We start from the raw sequence: 8,659 nt of genomic DNA on the forward strand, positions 1-8,659 counted from the left end.
TCCTACAAACATTTACAGAAATCATCAATAGTTGCATTCAACGTCTGAAACCTCTCACTATAGTAAGGTTATTAGGGTAACGTACCGAGAAGAAAAAGGGGAAGAACCAATCCGTAGAACCGGGATGCCTTTGGTATTTTCCTACCACATCTATCAGGTCCGTGCTGATGTGCTGTTCAGGCCACAAAGTTTCAAAACTCTGCCGGTACAATGTAAGTCCGTATCCTTTGTCAAGAGTCACAATGGCATATCTACATGATTTGAGGGGATGCCATATAAGTAACTCTGGAACTTTGGTTATGTAGTGTACATTCATAACCTTTTATTAAGTAACAATCTTACCTGTCAAACCTATCCTGCATAAAGATGAAGGCACACAGTGAGATATCATCATGGGATAGATGGCCGGGAAGAGGACCCTTGAAAGGTCCGCATCCGTGCTTCTCGGAGATGTTTTTAAGTTTTTTGTCGAATATAGAGGATTTCACGAAAATGGTATCAGCAACAAAGGGTCTCTGAAGACCCCTAGCCACATTGCTGGTGCTGGTCATGCTGGTGGACTCATTGTGCTTTGAATAATAAACCAATCAACCAACACGAACATAACATGCATGAAAAAAAATCAAACAACACATCAGTACTTGATAATTCAATATTCCGACCCAAAAAACAACAAGTTGCACAAAAGCCAATGAACACATGAAAAATTCCTCTAAGTCTAGATTAGAAACAACAACACATGCAAATTAAAGGCAACCAATCAACCATTACATTGTAATGGTACACATACTTGTGTAAAAAAACAGGGGAAACACTTATTATTCAATATTCAAAAACTAGACAATTTGTTGTACATTAAACATTAAGTATAGTTGAACCCTCATCAAATATGGTGAATACTCGTTATTCAAAGCTCATTCATACCTCTTTCCGGGGTAGCTCCTCCAAAGACAAAGATTTCTGCCGGGTTATTATGGGTTCAATTCGTGGCGGGGGTTGCACTTCATTAATTGGAGGTAATCGGCTACGAGATGTTCCACCTTCCTTAGGCACATTATGGACATGTGCTGCATGCGAAACCGCCACCACACTATCAATTTTTCCGGCCACTTTGTTAAAAAAGTCTTCTTGAAATTGCATGAATCTGTGCGACATTACTTCATTGCCGTCCGCGATGGATTTCTGGATAGTAGAAACATTTGCATTCATTTCAACTTGGGATTTCTGGAGGGCAGAAATTGATGAGCAAGCATCAGCCACAGACTTCTGGAGGACATACACAGTATGGGACAATGTGGCCACCTCTCCCTTCAAGGAAGTCACATCCGTATGTTGTTGAACTGGGAAACAACGATCGCCTAGTTCAATTTCTGTGCTTACAAATCCCCCTCTCTCTTTCACCCATTTGAGCAGCCGACTAATCTTTTGCTCATCCCATGAAATCACGGCTGGCACAGAACGATCTACCATTGTTCTGCCATGTTGAAGAGCATCTATATAGTACAATTGTAAGAACAGAACACAGCCACAAAGGTAGCTTCCTTCGTTAGACTTGAAGGCCTTGATTCCATCCACCAGATATTTTAGGGAATAACTTGCCCATTTACCAAGTCCTATGGTATTGACACAGGTGAGTGCTTCCAGAAATTTTCTACTTACTATTAGGCTAGAAGTTGGGCAAAGGATAGTGCCCAAGGCAAACAACATAAAACTCACTCGAAAGTTGTCGTCAACTATATCTGCCTCAACAAGCCTTTTTTGTAAGTCACCAATCTTGATCTTCCCATCATTGGTGCAATGGATACTGGCCAACATCTGCACTTCGGTCTTGTTCACGGAGTCCGTTGTCAAAATTTCCATTCCACCCTCTGGAACACCCATTAAGACCATGAAATCTTGAGGCGTGATGATGGAAGTCTTGCCATGTATCTCAATAGAACATGTGTGTGGTTGAAAGCGATCCACAAGAAACCGACATAGACGGCGACGCAAGCTACGGCACTTCATCCGGGCAAGCACACCAAACCCCATCTCATTTACAGCTGTGAGTTTATCATGATTAAACCCACCCACAACTTGGGCAAACCGATCTGGGGCGCATCTAGTCTTGATTGTGCCGCTTCTCGCTTCCCCGACGACCTCACTAAACTTCGGCTTCAGACAATACTCTGCCTTGGTCTTCGCATCCAATGCCTTCCATGCAGTGGACATCTCTTGCTTCCACTGTCAAAATTGAGTGGTAAGTCATAAAATCAAATAGAAATGGTAATTTTTTGAAATTCAATAGGCCATAAACTCAACCAGAAATTAAATAAAACAACCTTTTTGTCGTTTTTGAACGGCTTGCCAGCTTGTTTAAGGCTATCCGACTGGACTTGCCTAAACCATTGACCAATGAAACAACAATCAGTTACCATTCATACTGTATTTCAGATGTCATTTAGAACGAAAAATACATGAGGACATACAGATATCGGAAAAAGGCACCATGCGCAACCGATGGCATGGTGATGTCCTTGTCTCCCGTTGGTACGGGGATTTGATTTGAGGGGATTGGTATTTCGCTGGACATCGAATTTGTAGGTGTGTGCCTTCAAATAAGATAAGGACACTGTTACAACCAAAAATTCGAAAACAATAATTTATTGGTAATTGAATTTCATGCTTAGTGTAGCTAGCTATATGCGAACATAATTAGTGAACAAATAATGTCACACAATGACCATGGAAACAATGGCATTAATATTTAAGGTCATATCAAGTTCTATGTGGCTTTATGTTCACGGGGGAAAAAAAAAATCAGTTGGCAAGCACACAGGCCTTCTAGGCAAATTAATGAGCATAACAGTTGAACAGAATAGGTTTTGGAAAATTTAACTTCATAGTTGGCAGTTCATTCGTAATTGTCAAACAGTAGGTCCTTTCTGCCATTTTAATATTGCAATTGCATTTCTATCCTAACGAAATTGTAATCTTCAATGAAGACTTCAGACAACACCATTGCAAGTGAGCTAACCCAACAAAAATGATATTCACAGGGTTTCATGTATGTGCATAAGTGATCCCACAAGACATTCAAGCAATACCACAAGACTACAAGACAATCAACCAATACCAAAAGCCCACAAGACAATCAGCGAATAGCACAAGACTATTACCGTGAAATGTTGATTGCAGAAGGCAGAACAAAGGATGACGACCACGACGGCAAAGGAGGGCGAAGGATGAGGTACGCTTCAGTGTGGGTGAAGATGCCTGCCAACTTTGGGCGCTGAGAAGACGACAACGGCAACGGAGGAAGCTGAAGAGAGAGTGCGCGCGAAGAGAGAGTGGGAGGGAGAGTGGGCGCGAAGAGAGTGTCTGTGCTACGTTGAAGTTGTTTGAAAACTGTGGAAATTGAAAGATAAGGGAGAGAGAAAGACAGAGGAAGCTTATAAGCTAAGCCAAAGGGTTGACTGCTGTCACATGTGCGGTGCACATGTCTTTTATTTTATAGATATTTAGCTGTTAACCTCTAAGTCTCGGTTACAGAGGTTATCTTTTTCTTGTTTTGAAAAATAGCACACTGGTTTGGCCAAGTCCCATCGGAGCAGATTTCACTCACCCTGAGAATGGATAAGCTTCTAGCCCCTCCATTGCTGCTGTAAAATTCTTTACCCGAGGAACTTCTTTCCGCAATGTAAGTTGAGACATTGTTGCTAATGGATGTTTGTACTACTGTAGGTAGTAGCTTCCCACGATTGGCCTGAAGTGACCAAATATGTTGGATAAGTTTGTGCTCAAGCTGAGAGACAGGAACTCATTCAAGATTTATATAAAACATGGCAAGACCCTGTTCGTGGCACAGTCAGTGGTGGCATGATCAGGTATGAGAACTCTAGAATCACTTCTTTTCAACTGTCTCAAGCTGCAGTACCTCATTGGTTAACTCCCATTTGCTTGTACCAACCTTCTCTTGCCCATAGGCAAGCACACCAATATTCCCCAAAGTCTAACCTCATACAGCCCCTTCAATTTGTTCCTTCGATATTCTGCTTGCATTTAATGCTATTCCATGATGGAAATTGTCACTTCCTTTTTTTTTTTGTAAGGTGTTAGTATTCTATCTCAATATCATATTGTTGTTTGTCCAGGGATCTTCTGGTGTCGTGTAGGAAGGTAACAGGGCAGAAGCCACTAAGGATTTGAATACAGGTACATGTTTGTAATCCTAGGTCAGTCTGTGCAACAAAACTTGACATTGGAACTGCAAGTTTGTAAAAAATACATGGGTTACCCTTCAAATAGGTTGCTCTGTTCTTATTTGAATGGCAAATATTTCTGATCAGGGATGACATAAGTGAAGGGCAATTTCATCAAGCCTTACTGTATGCGGTTTATGCAATCTGAATGGTGATAGTTCATTCATTTTGCTTCATTATCACTAGTATCAGAATGTTGGAGAAAAAGAACGGAAATTTTTGTTGCAAGGAGCATCTAGATGTCTTAACACAATCATGAATCCATTATCAAATCAACTACACGTCTTAAAGCAATTTTGGGAATCCATTATCAGTTTACCCCTCCCCTCTAGAAAGTAGTTAATAAAGAAAGAAACCCAAGGATTCAACAATTCAACAAGAAGAATATAGTATGAACTTTTCTTAAAGAAGAAAGTACCCTTCATTGTTAATTTACTTGGCATAGAAGCCTACGGGTCATTCTAATTTACTTTCAATATACTTTCAGTTTCTCTCATTGTAGTTTTCTGTAATTTTTTAGTGTTTGTAATAAGTGGGTTTTGGCTGTTTAATTCTTGATTCCTCGCACAGAGGTAATGTTGCTTTTTTCTTTTAGTTATTGATAATTTTTGTATGAGAGTTTTATATGTTGAGGAGGAGCAGGTGTATTCTTGATTTTCTGTCATGTTCAAACAATGGATACTGCAGGCATAAATTTGTAGCTATCCATATGTTGTGCAACTACCTTCATTCATGATGCAGTAAGCCTTCAGCTGTTCTTTTCATGATCCACCTTTTTTCTTTTGGATGTGAATGTATATTCAATGTAAAGGTTGTAGCTAGAGGATTATAACTTAGTATATTTGTCTAATTTTTTTTTCTCGTTGTCTACAAATTGTTGAAACTTATCAATATGAAATTTTGTACAAGTTATGGAAAAAAGAAACAGGGATACTAATGGTGAAAATGAATGTTTTTTATATTTTCTCTCAAAGGTGAAACTAGGGGCTGCTCTCGAGCTATAAGGTATGTTTGAGATATTTCCATTACTAAACCTCAAGTCAGCAGTAGCTTAGGTGCATAATTTCACTCAGTTCTTGATTTGCTGCTAATTATATTTGGCTACCCACTCATTTTTACCCTGGTATCCTTAATTAATTCATTACAAGTATGCTCACAAGTTTATGACTATGCTCCCCATTTGCTAGACCCAATTTTTTGTTTTATTGTTTTTTTTTCATGCAGGACTCCTGGGTTAAGCAAACCAACATTCACATTTAAAGAAGTAAATCTGAAGGTGTTTGATCTGCAGGACAAGGTATTGTTGCAATGCTATATTTGTGGATTAGGAAAATAATTGATATATTCTTTTCTTCCATTTCAAATTTCAAATTTCATTTATGCATATATTCAAATCTCAAGCATGTGCTTTTCTTAATGATATGAAACAAGTGATTCACAAATGCAGTTTTTAATTGTATGCAATTTGATAACAAAGTCATCTTTATTGAAGCATCCGAAATAAGATTTTAGATATAATGTTTCAATACTTTAAATTTCTCGTTTAATTTTTTTAATTTTAATCACAGCCTATTTTATGTCATCATTTTCATCTAATCACAAAATTATAACATTTTACCTTTTCATCCATTACAATATTTGGCCGCGGCACCAAATATTTTTTGTTTGCCTGTTCTTTGCGTTTGCTTGGTTGCCTTCTGTTTTTCTTCATCGGTTTGGTTTGGTGGGTCGTCTACATTGACCTGCAAGGTCGTTGAGCCTGTGAGTTTGTTTTGGGGGTGGAATTGTTATCAAATTCCCTCCACTTAATGCATGTGAATTTAAGCATCCAGAATTTTTCCCTTTATGTTGGCAAAGATGGCAGTATTTGATTTTCGTTATGCACTTGATTTCATTTCGTTTGCAACACTTGAAAGGTTGGTTATGTCTAAGACTGGTCTCCAAAGTAGGCAAATGAATGAGATAACTATATATCTCAGGCCGTGTTATATTTAGGACCCTAACATTTTATAAACCCATTGTATATTATGTCTGCTTTTGGCAAGTTTGTACCTAAACAATAATGTTAATAAACACATAAACATGTTGTCAAATCATTTTTTTTATCTTCAGGTTTCTTAAATAGTTGATCACATGCCCAATAATAAGATGGTTTAATGGTTAATATTGGATATGTATACATATAGCTACTTAGCAAGATACAGACGTCGCAAAAATTGACTTTGAAAGCTAATTCATTAGGCTTCTCAATTCAATTGTCCAACGTAAAATGGACATACAGTCATTTGGGCTAGGGCTTTAAGTCTCTTAAAATAGAGAGTACGCTTTCTGGTTTTTCGTTTTGTCTTCGTTCAGGGGTGATGTGGAAAAGTAGTTCGACTTTTTTACCTTCGTATATAGATTATGATTTGAGTAGGTATCGATTCATGATTAAGACACTCTGATTAATTGCACAGTTTGATTAAAATATTCTGATAGTATGAATTAGTAGATCATACTTCTGTATTGCTCAGTAAGTTAGAGGTTCTTCCTTTGTGCTAAAAAATATGCAGTTGAATACATTGTTACAAATCAGTTAATTTGTACTACTGTGCGAAGTTGCTTTTGACTGCTGATCTTTATGCTTAATCTATTCATTAGTATACGTTACCAATTATAATAACCTTTTAACTTGCAAATTCAAATCAAAAACATTAAAAATAAAAGAAAGGTACAATTAGGATTGGTTTGGCTGCTTGCAACCTCAATTACATAAAGCCTTGGTAGGCTCCTAATTTCATACACTTGATCCAAATTATATACACTAGCTGCACATTGGCACATTTTATAGGCTTCGTACAGGTTATTATGCATTGGTTGAAAATTGGCTTTTTTTTTTTTAACTTTATTTCCTTGCATTGGTATCAAATTATGAAATGAAGTTCCTTCGTATCTTACAGCTGCTTTAAATTGGTTAGGAATCTCATGTCCCCTTACATGAAGTTCATTCTTATTTTTCGAAATTTGCACCCAGGCATAAAACACGCCCCTCACAGAAGGCAGCCAGCAAGAACCACATCCCCCTGTCCCACAAAGCAATCTTCGAGAGGAATACCCCAGCACAAGAGATTTGAAGCCCTCAAACATACTTATTGGGGATGACATGAGGGCGAAGGTTGTTGAAGTTGGTTTGGTTAATACATAAACGGGTATTATTGCAGCTGGCATCAAAATACAAGCATGTGTATTGGCAAACTCTGAATTGGCACTTTTTGGTACTTTCAGGTGTAAATGTGGATATGTTGCAAAAATATGTATTCACACTTTGGTGAATATTATTGGGGATACACGGGGATCTTTTTCTTAAGTGATATGCCCTTATTAGGATAATGTGATACATGAACATATGGAAGAAATATTATTGCTATGCCAATCCATTGCAGGCCGATATGCAAATGCTATATCAAATTGGCAGTTTGACACTCCTGTTGACGCTCACATTTGGAAATGCAATCAATTTATATTTTAAAACTGTTAGAATACATATATTGTGGTTTACAAAACATAATATGTTTTCTTGTCAATCTAAAAGGATTTTGAGTACCGATATTGAACTCTAATATATTGGCTAAGTTAATTTTGATCAATTTTCTTGATATAGTATGTAGGGGGATGATCGGAAGTGCATTGTGCATTTATTGGAGGCTTGAGGTAAATATAACGAATTTTCACCTTACAGACTTGGAATGGAAATCAAATTTAGCATTCCCCGCACAAAAACTAAAAATTGAAAGCAAAATTGCTTCCCTTCCCAAAAAATGTGTTTGTATGAAACTAAAATTCAGTCCCTGCCAAAAATATTGAAATTCAAACCAAAATTCCTTCCCCGTCCCAAATTATTAAACTTAACCCACCCAAGATGGGAAAAAAATAACACTATTACCATGTCATTTATTTGTGCTTAGCTTGTATAGCCTTGGCAGTCAGACTTTAATTTATGAATTACCACATAGTTGTTGAAGTTAATGTGTAAGTTGATTTATGCATAAGACAAAAGGTCTGAAAAATGTGGCTAAAGCCAACGATTAAATTTTGTGATCGCATGTCCAAACCTGATTGCCAAACAGGAGCTCGTATTTAAGGCTTGTAGAATGCAATTGCATGATGGTCGGTATACAGTTGCCTGTGTACGTGGTTACCACATTCTTGATGTGAAGTTACCATTTTCTTCAATATAAGATCAATAAAGTGGTATCCTGGGTTTTAGGCAGTTTTGTGAAGTTACCACTTTCTTGAGGGATCCCTCAAGAAAGTGGTAACTCTTGGTCAAGATTTGGTAAGTTACAAAATATTGCCTGAGTTACCAGTTTCTTGAGAGGTGCATCAAAAAAATGGTAAAACCCAAATCACACAGAATTTCCGCTCAGCTCACTCTCGAT

This window comes from Dryas octopetala, chromosome 7, assembly GCF_963921425.1.
Source record: "Dryas octopetala chromosome 7, drDryOcto1.1, whole genome shotgun sequence".
NCBI lineage: Eukaryota > Viridiplantae > Streptophyta > Magnoliopsida > Rosales > Rosaceae > Dryas > Dryas octopetala.